This window comes from Macrobrachium rosenbergii, chromosome 14 (genome assembly GCF_040412425.1).
Source record: "Macrobrachium rosenbergii isolate ZJJX-2024 chromosome 14, ASM4041242v1, whole genome shotgun sequence".
Classification (NCBI taxonomy): Eukaryota; Metazoa; Arthropoda; class Malacostraca; order Decapoda; family Palaemonidae; genus Macrobrachium; species Macrobrachium rosenbergii.
The window spans coordinates 48724771-48749770 of NC_089754.1; positions in this window are offsets into that span (position 1 = coordinate 48724771).

Below are 25000 nucleotides of genomic sequence, written 5' to 3' on the forward strand. Positions count from 1 at the left end.
GGAGGCAGCATGGCGATTTCTTCAAGCAAATGCGATCGCAAGTAATATTTACACCGCTAATACGGAAATAGAAGATATTTTTCAGAATATACAAAAGGTAATAAATGATTTCAACGGGATGGCAGAATATTTCATGAAGCGTTATGAAGGAAAAAAAAGTTCCCATTTCAGAACTAAAATAACCCCTTTAAATACAAACAGCTTCGCTTTTATGGCTTAAAATGTTTCCTGAAAAAGACAGCTTCCATGTAAAGACAAAAGGTATCCTTTCATAATAAATTGTCCTCTTAAAGTCCAAAGGATATCTTTCTTAGTGGTCGATTTCGAGAACTGAAGTAGTTTTTAAAGAGCCTTTGAGGAAGACATTGTCTCTTCGAGGAAAGACCTTTTTAAAAAATTATACTGAACCTTTTAAAGACCTTAAATGCATCCCCATTATGACAAAACTATTTAAAGACAAAAATGTGGCCATTTACCGGAATGAGGAGTCTTTTTTTCTGTAAAATAAAACTATTGCGCCGGCTTTGTCTGTCCGTCCGCACTTTTTCTCTCCGCCCTCAGATTTTAAAAACTACTAAGGCTAGAGGGCTGCAAATTGGTATATTGATCACCCACCCTTCAGTCATCATCAAACATAATAAATTGCAGCCATCTAGCCTCAGTTTTTATTTTATTTAAGATTAAAGTTAGCCATAATTGTACTTCTGGCAACGATATGGGATAGGCCACCACCAGGCCGTGGTTAAAGTTACATGGGTCGCGGCTCATACAGCATTATACCGAGACCACCGAAAGATAGATCTATTTTCGGTAACCTTGATTATACGCTGTAGCTGCTGTGCAGAAAACTCGATTGCTCCGAAGAAACTTCGGAGCATTTTTTCTCGTTTTTTTTTATGACAAGGACTCTGTAAAGACATATAAAGATTCTTTTCTTCCGACAAGAACAGGATGACCTTTTCTAAGACAAAAACTGTTCTTTCAAGACCGGAAGAAGCCATCTTACAATAGAAAAATTACCTTTAAAAAAAAAAAAAAAAAAAAAGGCTTTCGCTCTTGTTCAAACAAACGTAACTTTGAAAGGCATAAAAGTGTCTACTTGAAAGGAACAAAAACAAAAGAAGCGGTCAATTGGCATAGCCGCCGGTGACCGCCACGCGTTCCCATGAATAAAACATCAGGAGGAGAATGTGCTCCAGGAGTGTCAGGCCCTTGGGCGTCGTCCCACTATATTACGTTCCTTCTTAATGATCCCTCGGAGGGCCTCCAGCTACGATTTTAGCTCTAGGACAGGGCTTTCTGGAGACCTGATATACGGCGCTGTAGGTACTGGGTCCCACGGTTAAACGTTGTCCCTCTGGAACAGTGGTTCTTGAAACCAGGGGTGCTCGCCCCCCTTGGGGGCGCGAAGCTGGTTCCTAAGGGGTGCGAGGAATAACTAAAGCAAATTATATTTCTATACACGCATGTTATTTTTTTTCTGCAAAACATAAAACAAAATAAAATAAGATAAAATAAAAAGTTTATAATAATAATAATAATAATAATAATAATAATAATAATATTATTATTATTATTATTATTATTATTATTATTATTATTATTATTATTATTATTATTATTATTATTATTTTAGCTTTTTTTCATTTCAGCAATTCAGGGGGTGCGAGGACTGACTGCTGATTTGGAAGGGGTGCATACATTGAAAAATGTCAAGAACCACTGCCCTAGAAGAACCTTTCTGATCTGACTCTCGGCTCAGAGGCATAGGAATGGGGAACTGCTAAAACACTTATATACTTTGAAAGGACCGACAGTTGATGTTTCGTTGTGTCACATCTCTCCTGACTGTTTCTTGATTCCTGGTTTGTTGTGTTCATGCCACCCATTAATATATATATATATATATATATATATATATATATATATATATATATATATATATATATATATATATATATATATATATATATATATATATATATACATAGTATGTATATATACATATACAGAGAGAGAGAGAGAGAGAGAGAGATTTTGATGAGAGAGTAGAGAGAGAGGGGTTCTCGTTACAATTTTGATGTCGCCTGTAAGTACAGTGGTTCTCTACATACATATAGTATATATATATATATATATATATATATATATATATATATATATATATATATATATATATATATATATATATATATATATATATATATATATATATATATATATATCACTTGTTTCATATTGCCATTGCTGGAATATTAATTTCCCTGATGGGTATTTGCATTCTGTAAAGATCGTTACCCACTAACTAAATTTGCTCGAAGTGTCGGTTTCTCTGTCCAGCAACGAAAATCGTGACATAACCCTTCTGGGCCACATTCGGGAGACATCCTGCCTGGTCATCTTCTGTAAGCAGTAGGTCAATAAAGAACTCCTTTTGTCGAATATTGGGTGTGTGCTTATGGAATTAGCGTGTGCTACTCTGTGTTCAAACAGTCCAGAGGGAGCACTGGACCGGCAACCCTGCAGACTGCGGTGACGCTTTTAAAACTGATTTTCTTATCTCAAATACTGTTTATGCATTATATTTAACCAAGGTGAATTTGTTTAATATTCGAATACTTGAGTATTTTCATTGTCTCTCACTGTTAAACATGGTAATTCTATCATCTGATGCCTACTTGGCAAATGAGAGTAATTTGGTTTGCTCACGTTGAATAATAATGATCAGTGACACAACTACTGATGCCATTTACTCTATCCACTTATTATCTTCCCCTCCAGTACTTATTCCATCCCATTTCTCTTTTGTCCCAGCCACTTACCTTTCTTTCTCTCCATCTCATTTGATTTTACCTCATTTTGCCTTTTATTTCAAGCCTTCTATTTCTCACAGCTTGAAGCACAATAGCTTTCAAAATATCTGTACTGTGAAATTACTGGCTTAAGTTGCTTTGCATTTTAGTTTTCTGTAATGGAAAACTATTGAGATGACTATTTTTAGTTTCTGTAATGGATAACTATTGAGATAGCTATTTTTAGTTTTCTGTAATAGAAAACTATGAAGATGGTTATTTTTAGTTTTCTGTAATAGCAAACTATTGAGATGGCTATTTTTAATTTTTGTCATAGAAAACTATTAAGATGGCTATTTTCCGTTTTTGTAACAGAAAAATATTGAGATGGCTATTTTTAGTTTTCTGTAATAGAAAACTATTGAGATGGCTGTTTTTAGTTTTCTATAATAGAAAACTATTGAGATGGCTATTTTTAGTTTTCTGTAATAGAAAACTATTGAGATGGCTATTTTTAGTTTCTCTGTAACAGAAAACTATTGAGATGGCTATTTTTAGTTTTCTGTAATAGAAATCTATTGATATGGCTATGTTTTAGTTTTCTGTAATAGAAAACTAATGAGGTGGCTATTTTTAGTCTCTGTGACAGTAAACTATTGAGATGGCTATTTTTAGTTTTCTACAATAGAAAACTATTGAGATGACTATTCTTAGTTTTCTGTAACAGAAAACTCAGAAAACTATCGAGATGGCTATCTTTAGTTTTCTGTGACAGAAAATAATTGTTTTGGCTATTTGTCTGTCCGTCCACTCTTTTCTTCTGTCCGCCCTCAGAATCCCTTCCATTCTCTCATTCCTTAAACGCCGGCTTCCTCTTCATGTCAAGGAGACAGCACAGACGTGGAGGGGAACAGAGCCCCCAGTTTAAACTCGCTGACTGAAGGAATAAAGGCAAAAGGTACATAATGGCGTTCAGACGAAATAATGGGATTTTCTCTTTGGAGAATACTGATATGACCATTACGTAAGGCTGAGGAATAAAAGGGGACGAGGAAAAAAAAAAAAGGGGGGGGGGGCAGACTCTTTTATATTCGCCGGTGAAAAGGAGCGAAGAAGGAGAAGACCTGGTCTGTGATGTATTTCATCTGGGCAGAAAACTTTTCTCGAATCTTGCGGGGAATTTCGAGGAATGTCGAAGAAATATAATTATGTTTTGTGGGGTTATAGGTAAAGGCCAGGGTCAACATTTTTTTTTGGGGGGTGGGGTTGTCCATTCTATTGGCTTCTGAATTGAACTTAACTGAATTTAGAATTTATGCCATACGCCATGCACTGGGACCTATGAGGTCATTCAGAGCTGAAACGAAAATTGACAGTAAAAGGTTTGAAAGGTGTAACAGGAGGAAAACCTCGCAGTTGCACTATGACTAAATTGTTAAGAGAGGGTGGAAAGTTAGATGGAAGAAGGAGAATATGAAAGGAGATACAGTAAAAGGAAGGAAAGGAGTTGCAGCTAGAGGCCGAAGGCACGCTACAAATAATCCTAAGTAATGCCTACAGTGAACCGCATGAGGTGCACTGACGGCACTACCCACACCCCCCCCCCCCCGCCTGCGGGGTCTACTGGCTTCTGAATTAAAAATTCGTTCCATGGTTTGAAGACAGTGTTAGTTACAAGGCAAATAAGTTAATTAGTCTGTTTTCTTCAATGTTACACTAACATGAACATTCTTTAACAGCACATTAATTGTGGCATTCACGAACGCCTATTAATTTCAGCGCTGGAAACAGTTCATTACACTTTCGCAAAATTATATTCCCCCCAAAGTTATCCGGAAAGATAAACAATGTTACCATGACATTTCAACAAATCTAACTTTTTATTAGATATATTCCAGGCTTTCATTCCAGACGGTAGCACTGTTACTGAAGTACCCATCCAGTTGTAAATTCAACATGAGCTGTATGCAGTAAGCCAATACACAAGTTGGATGAATGCACTCTTGTATATGGTAGGCCCATATGAAAGATTGAATGAAAATAGAGTTTAGGTCAAAGGCCAAGCACTGGGACCTATGAGGTCATTCAGCGCTGGAAAGGAAATTGAGAAGAGGTGGGTCTGAAAGGTGTAACAGGAGGAAAACCTCGCAGTTTCATTATGAAATATTTGTTAAGAGAGGGTGGATAGCAAGATGGAAGAAAGATAATAATATGTATGGGGGTACAGTAAAAGGAATGAAAGGGGTTGCAGATAGGGGCCGAAGGGACGTTGCAAAGAACCTTTAGTAATGCTTACAGTGTACCCCGTGAGGTGCACTGACGGCACTAACGCCCTGCCGAGCCCAGAAATTCCATCACAATACTAACAGTCGACATTTTAAGAGTGTTACAAGAGGCACTGGGTCACAATGAGACCTCAGAACAAGCGTATAATTTTACGAAATTTAGGCTGTCAGGCCAATGACTAGGGCACTGTTGGTTATTCATTGCTTGAGACAGTGAAAACGGTGAGTTGGAGTGGTTAGACAGCAAAATAAAGTGGTGGAGAAAATTAAGGAGACAAAGAACAAGGATCTACAGGTGGAACTTGGAGAAAGAACCATAATTGCACAATAAAATGAAAGTTAGAGAGGTTGAACAGCAATACTGAAGAAAGAAGGCACAAATGGAAGTAAGGGAAAAGGCTAAAGCGAGGTAGCAGCTACGGGCCGAAGGGAAGCTGCAAACACCATTCAGTAATGCCTACAGTGCACCACGGGAGGTGCACTGACGGCAGTGTATACCCCCCTCCCGGGTACAGCCTCAGTATACAATCTGGACAATGATAGCGATAAGGGATTTCCCACGGCCATTCCACACGCCTATTGACAAAGTTCATCTCTAAATATTGCAATTAGTGCAATAAATTGCTGCAGCTGCTGCAATGGGAAGCGTTAATTTCATCTGGGAGGAGCGGAAGCAAATCCTTTCACTTAGTCCAAATTGATGATTTCCTTGCTTTAATCGCGAACGTAATTAAGAAGCATCCGCTCCCGGGGACTGGAGGAAGTCATTGCCCTAATTAAAGTTATTTGTCACCAACTGCAAATTCACGGGTATGGAAAATTGAATTATTGGGTATGCACAGGGGAAATCAATCTTGACTTCATTGAAGGTTTATTTTTCAACCTCAGCAGACTTGAACTACGAGTCTGTTTGACTGTCTGTCTGTCTGTCTGTCTGTCTGTCTCTGTCTCTGTCTCTGTGTCTCTGTCTCTCTCTCTCTCTCTCTCTCTCTCTCTCTCTCACACAAAGATTTCGAGGAACCACTTGCGTCGAACATGATGTCTGTCTCTGTCTGTCTGTCTGTTTGGCTCTCTCTCTCTCTCTCTCTCTCTCTCTCTCTCTCTCTCTCAGACCCACACACACAGATTTCGAGGAACCACTTGCGTCGAACATGATGTCATTCTGTCTGTCTGTCTGTCTGTCTCTCTCTCTCTCTCTCTCTCTCTCTCTCTCTCTCTCTCTCTCTCTCTCTCTCTCTCAGACCCACACACACACAGATTTCGTGGAACCACTTGCGTGGAACATGAGAAGTAAATTGTTATGAAAACTTTACCAAGAAAAATAGTTAAATATTACTATTAACTCCTGAAATACAACACTGTTAATTAACGCAATTTTTTTTACAGGAATGATCTAGGACAGCTTTGCTTCGGTAAGTTCTATTTTAGTCAGTTTAATAAGCTCAGAAATTCTACCTTCGGCTCAAGATTAGATTCCGTCCTTGACGGAAAAACAACCTTTATGGATGCCGGAACGTGTTTCATTAAGGATTAAGATAAGAAATGAAAGCATGTGAAGAAATGAAAGCATGTTAAAACTTCTTCCTTATGTAAACATGTGAAATAACATGCGAAATTTGTCAAAATATCACTGTTGGCTGTTATGGATAAGCATTGTTATTGCTATGGCAAGCAAAAGAGGGTTTTATCTTAAATGCAAGTGGTTTTGTAGCAAAAGCAGGAAACACGCAGGGTAATTTGAGGAGTTTCCCTCTCAACAGGTCTGAAGAACTTGCACCCTTCAATCAGCTAAATAAATCCTTCAACCCTGCCTTCTTGAAAAAAAAATATAGACCCTATAAGCGCCTAAAGGGTCAATTCTCCGATAATAAACCCCCAATAGGGACTTTACATTGAGGTGGTCGGATCAAGCACAAAGAATAGGAGAGAGGGTAGGTTGGTTAAAAGCGCTTTTGGTACGCCAGTGGAATGAAGATGAATGGCCCTAAGACTGCAAAGTCTTGACAAACCTGGTAGAGCCAAATGTCCATTATATATTAGCGATGGAATAGAGCCCACAAGGTACGGACCAATAGCTTGACTTAAGTAAGAATGATCTGCGTGCTAATGACGAAGTTTTAACTTAGTGGCCCCCCTAAAAAAATATTGAGGTAAATTTGGGAAATTTACTGAAAAATAAAGATAAAGAAGGACGTTGTGTTTGATTCAGCAGTTACAAAATGGATGTGGTAGTGATTGCTGCTATGTGAGTGTGTATATTTTTAGAGAAAATCCTCATGTAAAGGAAAAGGTTTCAAAGTGAAAAAAAAAAAAAAAATGAACACTTCACATTTTACTCGTAGATCAATTGCTCAGAAATTGTTAGATAGTATTTAAATATTTTGTCCAGTTAAAGTTAAAGTTGTTGGCTTCAGTTCTCGGGCGGACGCCAGCCTGGTAACCCCAAACCCGGCCCCGCCCCCGCCCCGCAAAAATCGTCACTCATGGCAGTAACCATCCAGTAGGAGCGAACGCTGGTCCCCGAGACTACGAGGCCAACACGTTATCCAACTGTACTAGCCATAAGAGGTCAAGATCGATTCTGATTCAGTTGGCAGTTCTTTTGCCTTTCAGTGCTTAGCACACTATTCATTAACATTACTTTTAACACGTATTCCCTCTTTTATTGTCTGAATATTTCACCGCTACATTCCTGTGATTTCAAACCGCTTGTTCAACTTCAAATAACATGACGAAAGCAAGAGATTATAAATATACTTGATTTTTTTTATTCATTTTCTTCGTTGGTATTTCATTCAAGTAACTGATTGATATCATGCATCTTATTCAGAAATACTGTTATATGAGTAAGTCTAGAAGGCAAAAGAAAAATCCCAATAATTGAGAAGCAGGAATAATAAAAACGTTGGTGTTTGCTAAACCATGAAAGGGGTGACGTGAAATGCCCCCAAACTCAATAGATTACCGGATTAATAGCTGGAGAGAGAGAGAGAGAGAGAGAGAGAGAGAGAGAGAGAGAGAGAGAGAGAGAGAGAGAGAGAGAGAGACATTTCAGTTGAGTACGTATGAAAAAATCTAAAAATAAGATTTCTAATAATATAATAACAATTAGCCAATAGTACCTCTAGAGAGAGAGAGAGAGAGAGAGAGAGAGAGAGAGAGAGAGAGAGAGAGAGAGAGAGGAAAAAATATTTCTTTTTAATTAAATAAGCATATGAAAATGTGAAATTGAGATTTCGAAAATTGTAATTAGTTAAGAATAAATCTAGAGAGAGAGAGAGAGAGAGAGAGAGAGAGAGAGAGAGAGAGAGAGAGAGAGAGAGAGAGAGAGAGAATATCCCGATTTTAAGTAAAATAAATACGCAAAATTCCTGCCGAAAAACAAGAGCATGAAAATAATAAGCAGCGAATAATAATCTAGATATCCGATTGGTAAAACAAATAAAAAAAAAAAAAGGAATTCACAGATGAATTCCAAAACTCCCTACCATGCAAAAGAAACAGGACAACAAACAAAGCAAAGTCTAGGGAAAATTCAAATGAGAGGCGGGCGTAATTTGCGATTTCTCATCTCAGACGCAATGTAATTTGCAGTCTCCTTCTGTCATTGCGGGATCTCGTTAGGGGGTTACCCAAGGAGAGCTTCTTCGGGATTACTTAGGGGTAAAACGGAGGCGGATGATTCCTGCGTGGTCTCTGAGGACCTCTTGTTGTAATTTAGACGCCGGGGTCGGTTTTATATATCATTACTTCAAGGTTTATTGTCTTTTGGGTTCCATTTGCACTAATACGCCACTATCGTTTCCTTCTACACCCTTCTTGAATTAAATTGAATTGAATGTAGAATTTAGGCCAAAGGCCAAGCACTGGGGCGTATGAGGTCATTCAGCGCTGAAAAGGAAATTGAGAGTAAGAAGGCTTGAAAGGTGTAACAGGGGAAAACCTCGCAGTTGCACTATGAATCAATTGTTAGGAAAGGGTGGAGTAAAGTAAGATGGAAGAAAGAGAAAATGAAAGGAGGTCATTACACGAAGCAAGGTTTATGACTAACGTTGTAATTTTAGTTTTCTGTAAAAGAAAACTATTGTGCCGGCTTTGTCTGTCCGTCCGCACTTTTTCCGTCCGCCCTCAGACCTTAAAAACTACTGAGGCTAGAGGGCTGCAAATTGGTGAACACCCTAACTTCTCTGATTCTCTTAAGAACAACAGGATCCTCTTCTTCTTGGGAAATCTCTTCATTACTAACACTAAGGAAAACTTCATGTTGATCATCCACCCTCCAATCATCAAACATACTAAATTACAGCCCTCTAGCCTCAGTAGTTTTTATTTTATTTAAGGATACAGTTAGCCATAATCATGCTTCTGGCAACGATATAGGATAGGCCACCACCCGGCCTTGGTTAAACTTTCGTGGGCCGCGGTTCATACAGCATTATACCGAGACCACCGAAAGATAGATCTATTTTCGGTGGCCTCGCTTATACGCTGTAGCGGCTGTGCAGAAAACTCGATTGCGCCGAAGAAACTTCGGTGTATTTTTTACTTGTTTCTATTTTGTTTCACGGTAACTGAGACTTCGCTCAATATATATATATATAAAAAAGCTGAAACTATCACCTTACGTATCACAAACTAGCATTAACACCAAGTGTCCATCTGACCAAAGTTATCAGTCACGTGTCTCGAGGACCGAAACTTATGTGACGCGGAAGGGGAACAGATCTTGGCCCTTTCGTTTGTCTTCCCTGAAACTTCTCGTCCTCTTGCATAATTAAGGGCCCGGTGTATAATGACGAAGTCCTCACGGCTGAACAGGCTTCCCGAGAAAGGGGAGACGCCTACCGAACAGGTATAAAGTTGAAACTAATTGATTATCTTTGAACGTAGGAAATATAAGAATATATGATTGTAATGAAATCATTGAGTCAAGGAGTTGGGTATAAATTACAAACATTCCCAGAGATATGAAGCTTTCTCTTCAATGGTAACCGAACTGGAAAGGAGACGAGACGTATTGAAACTGAATTTTATACAAATTCTCAAACTTTTGGTGTATTTAAAAGCGTCTGGCCATATCGACGTTCTACAGAGCACAAGTAAACTCACCGTCAGTATGATTCGTATGAGTTCTCTCTCGAATATAGGGAAACAAAAACATAAAAAAAAAGGATTCTAAGTGAATGAAAGGTAAATGTTTAATCAAGTGAATACGCAGAAAAAAAAAAAAAAAAAATATATATATATATATATAAAAATAATAATATATATATATATATATATATATATATATATATATATATATATATATATATATACACACACACACACATTACAGTCTTCCCACGAGGTAATACGAATTTTTCCGCCCGATGAGGACACGTTCTCATATTCCAATTCACTTAGTTTCCGCTGGCAATGACAGGCATCATGGGCAGCTTCCGAACTCTAAGCAAATAATAATTCTGGCGCAAAACAATTCTCGGTATTTAGAGCCAGGGCCGGAACTGACTCGATTACCCGGCGAACGGATATTTATATTTATTTTGATGCCATTACCGCCGATGAAACTTAATTTCTCCCGGGGCATTTTTTGGGTAAACGTGTCAGCGCCATGGGCCAAATTCCATTACAGTCAAGGACCGAATCAAATTTAAACGCGCTTCGCGAGTTCTTTCTGCTTTAGTTCAGAGTACTATAGTTCCAGGTAGTGGGTCTCCGGTGGGGGGACTGCCCAAGGTGTACCCCGGGTGACAAGCTATTGGTAGCATTAATTGTTCTCTGCAAAATTCCATTGGCCTAGATACAACACTAGGCGCCTTTTAATTTTCGTTCAATCCATGTGCAGGTTTCCCTGCCAATTTAATCAAAATCCCTTGAGCTTAGCGTTTTGAGACTAAAGAAACAGGGTAGTAATAATAATAATAATAATAATAATAATAATAATAATAATAATAATAATAATAATAATAACCTCCAAAACTAAATGCTAGAAAGAGGGTCTACTACCTGAATAATAATAATAATAATAATAATAATAATAATAATAATAATAATAATAATAATAATAATAATAATAAACTTGAATACAACTATAACGTGTAAAATTTCCTTGTAAAAAGTTATATGATTAATAATTTCAATAAAGCACCATAACATAAAATTTGAGGCTAACAAAGAATCGGTCATATGACTGTTTTTTTACTGCAATAATAATAATAATAATAATAATAATAATAATAATAATAAAAAGGAGGAATGCCCGAGATGACAAGTTCCAATGGATACCCTTCGCATGAAATTCTGACGCTGAATATTACACAACGAGCTTGATGGCGTGTGCTACGTCGCGCTGGAACCCGGTGCCGCCCGTCACGTCTCCTCTACTCTCCCCATCCCCTACCTACCGCGCCCCTACCCGGGCGGACAAACAGGTTTGCAGGAGGAGGGTGGATGTGTCATTTCTCCCCTACCCTCCCGATCCCCTACCTACCCCGTCCCCACCCGGGGCGGACAAACAAGAAAGATCCACTCGGATTTTATTTTTTATAGATGAAACAACGGCGATAAGTAGAGTGAATTAATTTTAATAATATATTAATCTGAGTCAGCTTCTTAGTCATCAGGTTTATAATGAAGAGATATCTAAATAATCTCACTCAAAATTGTTATAAGTGGAACGAGCCAACGTTTATCAAAACCAGTAAATTTGTTGACTTTCATCTTCATAATCAGAAAAAAGTGAATGAAAGAAATTTCTCTAATAGTCAGAGAAGTTATTTAATGGAAATCAGATAATTAAGATGAATAGAAATTTCACAGCAAAACTGATTTCCGATGCTTTCCCGTTTGATGAAAAAAAATATTTCCATTTTTATTTAAACTATATATAAGTTAAATTTTCTCTTATCCTAGAGGTATTTTTATTGCTCTCGAAAACAAAACGGTTCTGAAAACAGATAAAAACAAGTAAAAAATGTGCCGAAGTTTCTTCGGCGCAATCGAGTTTTCTGTACAGCGTATAATGCTGTATGAAGCTCTCAGCCACTGCCCATGGAGCTTTCAGCCACAGCCCGATGGTGACCTGTGTTGTTGGCACCTATATCGGTGCCAAACGCACGTTCATGGCTAACTTTAACCTTAAATAAAAAAAAAAACTACTGAGGCTAGAAGGCTGCAATTTGGTATGTTTGATATTTGGAGGTTGGATGATCAACGTACCAATTTGCAGCCCTCTAACCTCAGTAGTTTTTAAGATCTAAGGGTGGACAGAATAAAGTTCGGACGAACAAACAAATAACCATCTCAATAGTTTTCTTTTGCAGAAAACTAAAAAAAAAAGGGCAAAATACATTTATTTCTCCAACAGAAGCAGAAATAAAATTCTCGCGGATATAAACTGCCAAATACATTTATTCCCCCACTTTTGCACTCGTTTCTCAAGTCTCCAACCACTTTCTGAAGATTGGATCTTAGATAACCGGCTCTATGATGAGATTTTAAAATCTAAATTTGAACTTCAAAGATGTTCATGGATTTCCAGATAATTTTCTTTAAATGGTTGTCGAGGTGGCTTCTTACATTGAATCTTGGATCTTTATCTTTAGAATTATTTTCTCGTCATAATTCTGTGAAATATAGTGCGCTTACTCAAAGGACATTATCTGATTAATAATTAAATGGTGCGGTACACATGTCAAAGACTTGTTGCATTTTAAATTTATCCTAAGGGCTAAGCTTCAGACATGGAAAGAATAAAAAGAATGTTTAATTTCTTTTTCAGGATAAGTAGAGTCACGTGTTGTTCGGAAAAGTGCAAATTAACTTCGTTCTTTTTTATAACTGAATTCACGTTTCATCTTTCAATAATAGCAAGAGTATATCACAGTTCTGTATAAAAATAATAAAATGGGTTTCTAAATGCATATTTATAAATATGATAATGGATAAGTCGAAAATATTTGCTTTTGAGCCACTACATAGTGTTCATATGACGTGTGTGTGGGTGTGTGTGTGTGTATGTATGTATGTATATATATATATATATATATATATATATATATATATATATATATATATATATATATATATATACACACACACATTTATATATATATATATATTTATATATAATAATAATAATAATGGTAATAAATTATTATTATTATTATTATTATTATTATTATTATTATTATTATTATTATTATTATTATTATTTTAGTACCTGTACCAAAATCACCATTAAAAGTCTTTACGGTATAGCAAAGTATGGAAAACAACAAAGTTTAGTTTTATATGAAGCGAAAATAAATCATTTGCAAAATGAAAATACTCACTCATATAAAAAAGAACTTTATAATACCTCCTCTATCCCATTCCGACCAGCCATTTTCTTCTAAATAAACTAAAAAAAAAAAAAGTATAAAACTGAAAATATCGGGCCTGTCTCAAAACCAATTGCGAGGAAGCGAACATAGGCTTGTCAGCTGCAGGGCAGGACAGCAGCTGGTAGAGTCCCTTCATCCAGTTTTTCGTTGATGTTGCTGATATTATTTAGACAAAAATATAATATCAATTTCAGCGTGAGGGATTTGAAGCTGTTTATATTATTATATTATTACTGTTCCTATTTTACTCACAGGAAAGCCAAAAGGATATTAATGTTCCTAACAAGAAGAAGCTGAATTTACATAATAGAATTTAGGCTCTCAACTCAAGTACTGGGGCGCTTGCGGACATTCAACGCTTGATGCAGTAAAAACAAGGCGTTAGAGTGGATGGACAGCAAGGTGAAGAGATCAAGAACACAAAGGAAATGAAGTACAACGACCTAAAAGTCGAAGTGAGAGAAAACCTCACAGTTGCACCAAGAAGTAATAGTTAGAGAGGTTGGAGAGCACGATTAAAGAAAGGAAGCTGGAATGGAGACAAAGTAAAAGGCCAAGAAGCGCGTGTAGTTAGGGGCAAAAGGGATGATTTAAACATCCTTTAGTAACGCCTACAGTGCTCCGCATGAGGTGTACTGGAGGGCAACCAGTGAATAGAATACTTCAGGCGAAGTGAGGAGTTAATGGAAAAGAGCAGATAAGAAGTAAAACGGAATGTTTTAACTTAATCCTCTCTTGAATAAAAGGGTGGTAATTACGTCTACATTATTCCCGAGAAAGACCCTTAAGTAAACTTGGCATCCTCGAAGCTTCGAACGTTTACTAAAATATTTTACTAAATTATTCTGTTTTATGCTGAAAAAATATATATCATCTACTTTTCGAACTTTTACTAAAATATTTTATGCTGAAAAATATATATCATCTACTTAGCTTTATTGAATACTGTACATTGAAAAGCTACAGTTTCTTGAAAGTTTAGAAAGCTTGAATCTTTATAAAGCCTGAATTTTTATAAAACCTGAATTTTTAAAGGAAGAGGCGTTAATAAATTCCTTCTTTGAGGATCGAGGCTGACAAAAATGAATAAATTCTGAAAAAATTGTATCTTGAAGTCATGTCAAGATGGTAAACAGAGGCATTATAACTGAATTATTTGAAAATTTCCGCCACATAGACTTAAGACGATGCTTTTAGATTCAAAGTGGTAAAAATATATATATATATATATATATATATATATATATATATATATATATATATATATATATATATATATATATATATATATATATATATATATATATATATATATATATATATATATATATATATTAGATATTTGCTGTGCTGTAATTGAAAAATATTTCTGTGCTGTAATTGAAAACCTTATATATATATATATATATATATATATATATATATATATATATATATATATATATATATATATATATATATATATATAATAATGTGTGTGTTTACGTGTTGCGTGTGTGATTGTAGACATATATGTACAAACTCTTATACATATGTCTACCACTGTTTGAAGCTGAGCATTTATAAGAACATCTGCTAGCAGTCACATGAACAACATTCGGTTACGGCTCCTTAAAATTACAACAGAATACAAAGAGCAAAGTCCCTGAAATGGTGGGTAGTAAGTCAAGCGGTATGAGCGAGAAAGCGCCTCCTACGAAACGCGAACTAGATGAAAATACCTCAATATTACAGAGGACGAGGCCATACCGCAGCCTCCAGCACGCGCCGCAAGGGGCCATGAATAAAACATCAACAGGATATTCAAGGAGCAGTGGGACCTCTGACCTCGTCCTCCTATATTGCGTCCTTCTTAATGATCCCTCATAAAGTCCCTAGCCCGAATTCAGTCGTAGGAGCCAGGTCTCTTGAAGCCAGATTAACGACGGAGGAGGTCCTTCAAAAGGACGTTTCTGGCAACATTGTATGAAAGATGGGGTGAAACAGCGTTCAATGAAAGATGTGCCACAGCTATTCTGGTGCGGTTGTTTACTTTTAGTTATAAAAAAAGTGACATTTTTGTTTTCTCCTGTGTCCTTGGGAAGCTTTCTTTATTACTGCACTTTGCGTTTGAGTACTGACATTAGAGACACGTTTGGCTCCAGAAAATATTAGGCCCCACCTTCCAACACCCGAGACTCACTACATTCTGACTAAATATATAATTGTTTGCTGTTAAGTAATTCACAATAGATTTTTTTCTGGAAATGTGCAAAGCATATATATATATATATACATATATATATATATATATATATTATATATTATGGTATATATACGTGTGTGTGTATATATATATATAATATATATATGTATATATAATATATATATATATATATATATGTATATATAATATATATATATATATATATATATGTATATATATATATAATATATATATATATATATATATATATATATATATATATATATATATATATATATATATATATATATATATATATATATATATATAATATATATATATATATATATATATATATATATATATATATATATACATACACGTATGTTGTATGTGTGTGTAAAGCATCAAGGTGATAAATAAAATTCCAGAAATACTTTTTCCCCTACATTTCTATTCCTTGCACACTGCAACCACTGAACATGATTGAATTCTAGGTAAGCAGCATTGTGATGAGATTACATTCCCTGCATTTGAATTTCGGGGAAGTTTATGGACCCGTACGAAGTTTTCCTTAAGTGATTGCCACAGCCCCTTCCCATTTCAGGCAACAATCTTCCTATTGAAGGCGTTAGGATTCCATTCCTTTAGGGTGATTATTATCTAAAACAAGTAAAATCGAGTTTTCTGTACTGTGTATAATGCTGTATAAACCCTCAGCCACGGCCCATGAAACTCTCAGACGGCCATGGTGGCCTGTGTTGTTGTGGTACCAGGCCCACGGTTATGGCTAACTTTAACCTTAAATCAACTAAAAACTACTGAGGCTAGAGGGCTGCAAATTTGTTATGTTTGATGATTGGAGGGTGGATGGTCAACATACCAATTTGCAGCCCTCTAGCCTGAGTAGTTTTAAAGATCTGAGAGCAGACATAAAAATTGCGGACGGACAGACAAAGCCATCTCAGTAGTTTTCTTTTATAGAAAACTAAAAATATATATTTCATTATAGAACCTTCTATTCTATAATTCTGTTATCTTATGATTACTGAATATACTAAGAATTATTAACCAGGGTCTAGAAATGAAGAGAAATAACTACAGTGAGACTGGTGTAACCCATGAAAGGTTTAACCTATCAAAGCTGGAACCTATCAAAACTTCAACCTATCAAATCTTGGCCAAAAGAGGAAAGTTTGCCACTGGTTAATGAACCTGCTACAGACACTTGCGTTTTGATGTAGTTTGTAATGAGTCGCAGTTTCCAAAATCCAAAAGAGAATAAATAAACGATTGAAACTGAAGCAATGGCAAGAAACACTAACGCTGTAATGCAAGCTTGAACAGGTCAGAGTGAGGTACTGAATGAATATTTATTCATCTTCCAATTCTTGCTTATGTTCTTCGAACATTTGTCTTTACAAGAACACTGACTTACTATTCTCTACATTGAAAGAGAAATCTCTGCACTGGATGAAGGTCACTCTGTGAACTTCATGGGGAAGGCGATTGCTCGCTCTCTCTCTCTCTCTCTCTCTCTCTCTCTCTCTCTCTCTCTCTCTCTCTCTCTCTCTCCTAGTCAAAACCAAAGTTGCGAATCACAATACCATTTGAAAATGAAAATGAAATGTCCATATAAAGAGTTATTTCCTTATCATATACTAGATCCATGGAAAGACTGCATCTCAGACAGATGAAATGATTCGTAAAACGCAGGAGTATAACCACAGGTTTCACGTTGTGATTGTAAATGGCACGGTTTAATATCCCTTTCCAGCCATTCGATCGAAATCATCTCTTTTATGTTGTACTAAAAAGAGATAGAGAAACATCTCTCGAGCAATGTTAATAACGTGTAAACGGCAAGAGAGAGAGAGAGAGAGAGAGAGAGAGAGAGAGAGAGAGAGAGAGAGAGAGAGAGAGAAAGGACAGGAGATTTTTAATACAGAATTCCATCCTGTTTTCTCTCTTTCTGTTTCTCTTTCTCAGTTTCCCTCCACATTCCTTTTCGAAGAATTTCTTCTTCTTGTTACACGCATACCAGACACCAAGTCTGTTTCCCTCATGTTCCAGTAATTTTCTTTCCAGTTTAGCCTGGCGGTCCATTCCTCATTACCCATCTTTGCATTCATCCAGAAACGCTGACTCTCTCTCTCTCTCTCTCTCTCTCTCTCTCTCTCTCTCTCTCTCTCTCTCTCCCCTAACGCGGAGGGACCACAAACGGACTAAAGAGCCCCAATTTAGCCCTGCTACTGTACGAATACAGAAAAGAGGATATAAAGACGTGGGCCGAAACAGATGTATTTTTCCATCCCTTGAGAACGCTGATCTGGTCGTTACGTTTCGACCAGGAAAGTCTCACGAGAAGAAATATAAATCAAAGCATAAATTGCCGTATTAAACTGATAAGAGTTCAAGGAAGCCAGCGAATTTCATGATTACATATATCTAATGATGCATCTTTAAAATATTATTTAAGAGAAACTGAATACTTTTAGATTTAAATTTGCAGTTTCTGATTAGTACTTAAATGATATTTATGAAATAATAATTAAACTCTCTCTATTCCACAGTCACTTACGAACTCAGTTTTTCATTGTTTTCTATCAAAATTAAACTTTTTTTGTCATTTTATATTCCACGGATGTCCTCCGCTCAAGCAAGATTAATACGGTTCAGGAATAATTTTAGATAGATATTTATCTAATTAACATTCCACGTTTTCCGAATAATTCTAGAGACATACTGAAGACTGAAGACTGAATAAATATAATTCAGTCTTCAGTATATCTCTAGAATTATTCGGTAAACTTGTGGAATGTTAATTAGATAACTAAATATCTATCTAAAATTATTTCTAAACCATTATCTTGTTTGAGTGAAGGACATCCGTGAAATATGAATGATAAAAAAGTTTGATTTTGATAAAAAAAAAAAGTCTAATTTTAATAACTTATTACTAAATAATGTTTAGTGTTTAACTTAATAATGCTAAATAATGTTTAAAGTGATTAAGCTGATAATGTTAAATAATATTTAAAGTGATTAACTTAATAATACTAAATGATGTTCAAAATTATTAACTTGATAATGTCAAATAATGTTTAAAGAGGTAGTATCATTAGATATATCTAATTCAAAGGATTAACTTCTACTACGAAATAATAAATAAGTACGTGCAAAAACAGACAAAAAATAACATAAACTGACAATATTTTCCAACAACAACAAAAAAACTCAAACCCCAAAAAATAAATGTAAAAATGTCAGCGCTTCAAAAAAAATGTTATAAAATCCAAGTCAAGCGGATATTCACCAGTGTCAGCCACACACACCCATGAATAAAACATCGCCAGATTACGCTGGGAGGTAGTACGACCTTGGATCTCGTTGTACTACCAAACGCCCCTCATAATGGCAGGTCACTGCCGAAATTCGGTACAAGGACCCAGCTCCTTTCCACTGATCTAGCATATGATAAGTAAATTACTCTCTGTATGGGCATTTTATTTTCGTTTTGAATTGGTCTTCTGACTCGACTTTGTTTTTGACTAGCAGAGAGAGAGAGAGAGAGAGAGAGAGAGAGAGAGAGAGAGAGAGAGAGAGAAAACGCCCTGCTTAACGGCAGGTCACTGCCGAAATTCGGTACAAGGACCCAGCTCCTTTCCATAGATCTAGTATATGATAAGGAAATAACTCTCTATATGGACATATCATTTTCATTTTGAATTGGTCTTCTGACTCGACTTTGTTTTTGACTAGGAGAGAGAGAGAGAGAGAGAGAGAGAGAGAGAGAGAGAGAGAGAGAGAGAGAGAGAGAGAGTAAACGCCCTTCATAATGGCAGGCCACTGCCGAAATTCGGTACAAGGACCCAGCTCCTTTCCATTGATATAGTATATGATAAGGAGATTACTCTCTGTATGGACATTTCATTTTCATTTTGAATTGGTTCTCTGATTCGACTTTGTTTTTGACTAGCACAGAGAGAGAGAGAGAGAGAGAGAGAGAGAGAGAGAGAGAGAGAGAGAGAGAGAGAGAGAGAGAGAGACAGACAGACAGACAGACAGACAGAGTAAACGACCTTCATAATGGCAGGTCACTGCCGAAATTCGATACAAGGACCGAGCTCCTTTCCATAGATCTCATATATGATAAGGAGATTACTCTCTGCTTGGACGAGAGAGAGAGAGAGAGAGAGAGAGAGAGAGAGAGAGAGAGAGAGAGAGAGAGAGAGAGAGAGAGAGAGCAATCTTCTTCCCCATGAAGTTCACACAGTGGCCTTCATCCAAATAGACTCTAATAATTTTTGCTGCTTGTCTAGTGTAATTATTACAAATTTGTGTTTAATATATGAGTAAAATGCGCAAAACTTATTCTTATCTGCAGTGACTTCTTCACAATCCTCTTTCTTACCATGATTAAAAAAAAAACGAACAGAAGGTATGTTTCCCTGAGAACGTTTCAATTCCTGACAATTAAGCTGGAGAGACCACTTGCGCTCGTAGTCTAAAACTTGTTCGCGTTTTCCAAACTTTATTTGGGCCTTTTCTTTCTGAAAAGAACAGCGTTGAAATTTTCCAATTTAAATTTTCTATAAAAAATGTGAATTTCTGTTTAAAGAAGACGTTTATTACTTATGCTTTTAGATGAATTGTAAAGCATCATTATTTTGTAATCTGAATAGAATGATACACTAGTTTGCAAATTTATAATGCTTAGATCAAAAGGAAAAAAAAGAAACTAGTACGATAATAAACGCTTGTGAGAAATGGGGCTGCCTTTGAAACATAATGTAGAAGGAAGTACCAAGAGGTTATAAAACCATAAACCCCATCTTTTCAGAAGTAAGAAAATGCAATTCTTTCAGAGGCTGAAAAGTTCCACTCTTTCAGAAGTTAATGAGTCAAGATACATTTAGGAACCCAAAAGAAAGGTAGTAGGGGAAAATGAATGAAAAACTAAAGGTTTCATTTTAAATAAAAAACGAGACAGGAGTACCAAGATATTATCAAATCCTAAATCTATTCTTTTGGTATCTAACAGATAAAGTTGTACAGATAGAAAGCCCAAAAGAAAAGTAGTAGGAGAAAATGTACGAGAAACTAAAGGTTTCATTTTAGATAAAAAACGAGAAAGTAGTGCCAAGATATTATAAAGTTAAGTATATCTTAGTTTAACCAGACCACAGAGCTGATTAACAGCTCTCCTAGGGCTGGCCTGAAGGATTAGATTTATTTTTACGTGGCTAAGAACCAGTTGGTTACCTTACATATTGTGGAATCCGAAAATTATAGCGAGAAATGAATTTCTATCACCAGAAACAAATTTCTCTTGTTCTTCACTGGCCGGTCGGAGATTCGAACTCGCGACCATCAGAGTGGTAGCTGAGAACGGAACCCGCTCACCCAGCGAAGAACACCCCAAGATATTATAAAAGGGTAAATCCATCCTTTTGGTATCTAACAGAGCCTCATAAAGTTGTACAGACAGAGAGCCCAAAAGAAAGGCAGTAGGAGAAAATATACGAGAAACTAAAGGTTTTATTTTAAATAAAAAAGCATAAGGGAGTCCCAGGATATTATAAATAGGTAAATCCATCCTTCTAGAAGTTAGCAGAAAGTCATAAAGTTGTACAGATAGGAAGCCCAACAGAAAGGCAGTAGAAGAAAATGTTCGAGAAACTAAAGGTTTCATTGTGAATAAAAAACGAGAAAGGGAGTCCCAAGATATTAAAGAAGGGTAAATCCATCCTTCTAGAAGTTAGCAGAAAGTCATAAAGTTGTACAGATAGGAAGCCCAACAGAAAGGTAGTAGAGGAAAATATACGAGAAACTAAAGGTTTCCTTTTAAATAAAAAAAAAAACAAAAGAGTGTCTCAAGATATCACAAAAGGGTAAATCCATCCTTCCAGAAGTTAGCGGAAAGTCATAAAGTCTCACAGAGAGAGAGAGAAAGCAATGGGAAGAAATGCGAAAGACAAAAGACGTCCCTTAAAGCGAAAGCGGAATGGAAGTGCCAAGATCGTATAAGAGCCAAGGCAAGTGGACAGACAAGAGCCACCAGTGGCCGTCTCATGGGCCCATGAATAAAATATCAGGAAGATCCTTCAGGAGTGGCGGGCGCTGGGACCTCGTCACACTATATTACGCCGTCGCTAATGGTCCCTCGAAGGGTCTCTGCGACGGATTCATCCCCAGGACTCAGCTTTCTTGAGACCTAATGTACGACGGGGCGGGAACTGGCTCTAAGTTAAGGCGTTTTCTGTTTGGCGAACGATTCTGGGCCCGGTTGCTGGGCTAGGGGCTGAGTGGGTGACGCTGAGGAATGGTGGCAGGTTCATTTTGACCAAATTTTAATTTTTTTTTTTTAGATATTAAGAGAATTTTCTTGTTTTTAGGATATTACAAATGCGTAAATTTCTAAATTATGCACATTTGAACGTTAATTATATATATATATATATATATATATATATATATATATATATATATATATATATATATATATATATATATATATATATATATATATATATATATATATATATATATATATATATATATATATATATATATATATATATATATATATATATATATATATATATATATATATATATATAATATGCAGTCAACTCTCGTATAATATTACTTTCGTATGCAATTTCAGTCCATTTGATTTTTAATCTTATTCATCTTGCCTATAATCTGATTTGCCTTTATTCGTCTTTCACTTAATTCCAACCTATGAGAACTTATATTGGATATCGTTATTGATGAATAACTGAAACAGTCAACATCAAAGTGATACATAATGTGAGTCCTATCTCTCTAGGTATATGATTACATTCTGTCACGCAAGCTTGATACATGTCGTGGTATTTAGTCGATTAAAATAGCATTATCTGCTGATTCCAAGTCTGTCATGTTTCTACTTTAACTAATCCTAAACTTTCTCTCCCATCTCCGACCACTTTTTTTATTATTGAATTTATGAGAGGAGCAAACAGCAAAGGTGACAAGACATTCCCCTGCAGCACCCCACTATTAGCTGGAAAAGCACTTGACACGTCTATTAACGTTACCTTTATGCCTGCTTGGTTCATGGATGATTTATCGGAAGTCAATAAAAAATGCTATCATCTCCGAAGGTACATGATAAAAAATAAAAAGTTAAAAAATTAAAGCCAAGAATATGCAAAATCGTGCGACGATGTAAGGTATACGATAAGCAATCAAAGGCCAATACTTTATTTGCACTGAAGTTGGAAAGAAAATCTAGGAAAGACAGAGAGAGAGAGAGAGAGAGAGAGAGAGAGAGAGAGAGAGAGAGAGAGAGAGAGAGAGAGAGAGAGAGAGAATAGTATGTAGTTGTGACCTGCTGTTCACTTGCTCCATACATGAATAATCAACAGAGGGTAACATCTCTGAGCACAAGAACTTTACAATTACACGGAAAATATCGATGCTATGTATATTTGAAGAGAAAATAAAACAAGTAAAAAAATGCGCCGAAGAAACTCCGGCGCAATCGAGTTTTCTGTACAGCCGCTACAGCGTATAAGCAAGGTCATCGAAAATAGATTTATCTTTCGGTGGTCTCGGTATAATGTTGTATGAGCAGCGGCCCACGAAACTTTAACTACGGTCCAGTGGTGGCTTGTCCTATATCGTTGCCAGAAGCACGATTATAGCTAACTTTAACCTTAAATAAAATAAAAACCACTGAGGCTAGAGGGCTGCAATTTGGTATGTTTGATGATTGGAGGGTGGATGATCAACATCCCAATTTGCAACCCTATAGCCTCAGTAGTTTTCAAGATTTGAGGGCGGATAGAAAGAGTGCGGACAGAGATAAGTGCGGACGGACAGACAAAGCCGGTATTCTTTTACAGAAACTAAAAACTAAGGTTCAAGTAAATGCAGCATGCCTCCTATCTCATAAACCGGAAAATTCAAAATCTTATCATGGAATAGAAATTAAATGTAAAATATTATATTAGGTCATGAAAAGTGTGGTTGTATAAATTTAAAACTTTTATTACCAAAACTCATCAGACATCCGTAATTGGCTTTAATGCATGATTTCTACATATTCACGGTCGCAGCCCCATATGAAATATATGTTTTAATTAAACAATTGGATAACTGATCGGTGAATTTAACTGGAAATTGGAATGAGGTCTAAATGTTCATTTTTATTTTAACATTTTTCCGTTGTTATTTTCCCCTCAGCAATCTTTCTTCAATATATACATACGAGTACAGAGAAAAACATGGATATAATCTCAGAAAACATCATGCTGAAACCACAAGTCTTTGAAGGTTAAGACTAAATAGAGTACATACTTTGACAAAGATAAATGCCAAATTATTTCAATTTTCGTTGAGCATTCAGTCAGACCTCTCACACAGATATATATTCCTGGGTTTGAATGCATTTATAGCACTGTCCATTTTGCTTAACTCTGTTATATCAGACAACGTTATGTCATTATTCAGCCGCCAGATGGCTCCTAACTTAAACTAATAGAGTCCTGAATTGTTAAAAATACTAACAAGCGCGTTGATAAAATTTTTTTTTTTTTCAAAATAATAAGCGCTATAAGAAAACGAAGATAGAAACACAATCTTCCCCCCTCCCCCACTCTCTCTCTCTCTCTCTCTCTCTCTCTCTCTCTCTCTCTCTCTCTCTCTCTCTCTCTCTCTCTCTCTCTCTCTCTCTCTATATATATATATATATATATATATATATATATATATATATATATATATATATATATATATATATATATATATATATATATATATATATATATATATATATATATATGTGTGTGTGTGTGTGTGTGTGTATGTATATATATACATACATATATATATATATACTATATATACATATATAAATATATATATATATATATGTATGTATATATACGTATATATATAATGGATACGGTTTACATCGGCAAGTCCAGTCACTTCACCTTCTGGTGAGAGGGACACCTCCTGATTCGAAGTAACGAAGTTTGGAGATCCCGGAGTTGAGTGCAAATGAATTCTCTGCTCTTCGTCAGGCTAGTCACAGAGTGCCTGTCCGCTTAATTCCCGAGCTAAATAAGACCCCTGATAGTTCAATTTGCTGCAACGCTTCGCTGGGAACGTATGAATAAAATTAGTTCTTTATTCAGTGATTTGTATATTTAAATCTCGAGATCTTGAAGAAATGTAGCATATTTTCTTGGGGAGAGTTGCCTTCATATTTTCGTATTTTATCGTAACATCAGTGGTAAGATTTCTGGAACTAGGTTTTTACTTTTTTGTATTTTTTTATATTTTTGGATAAAACTT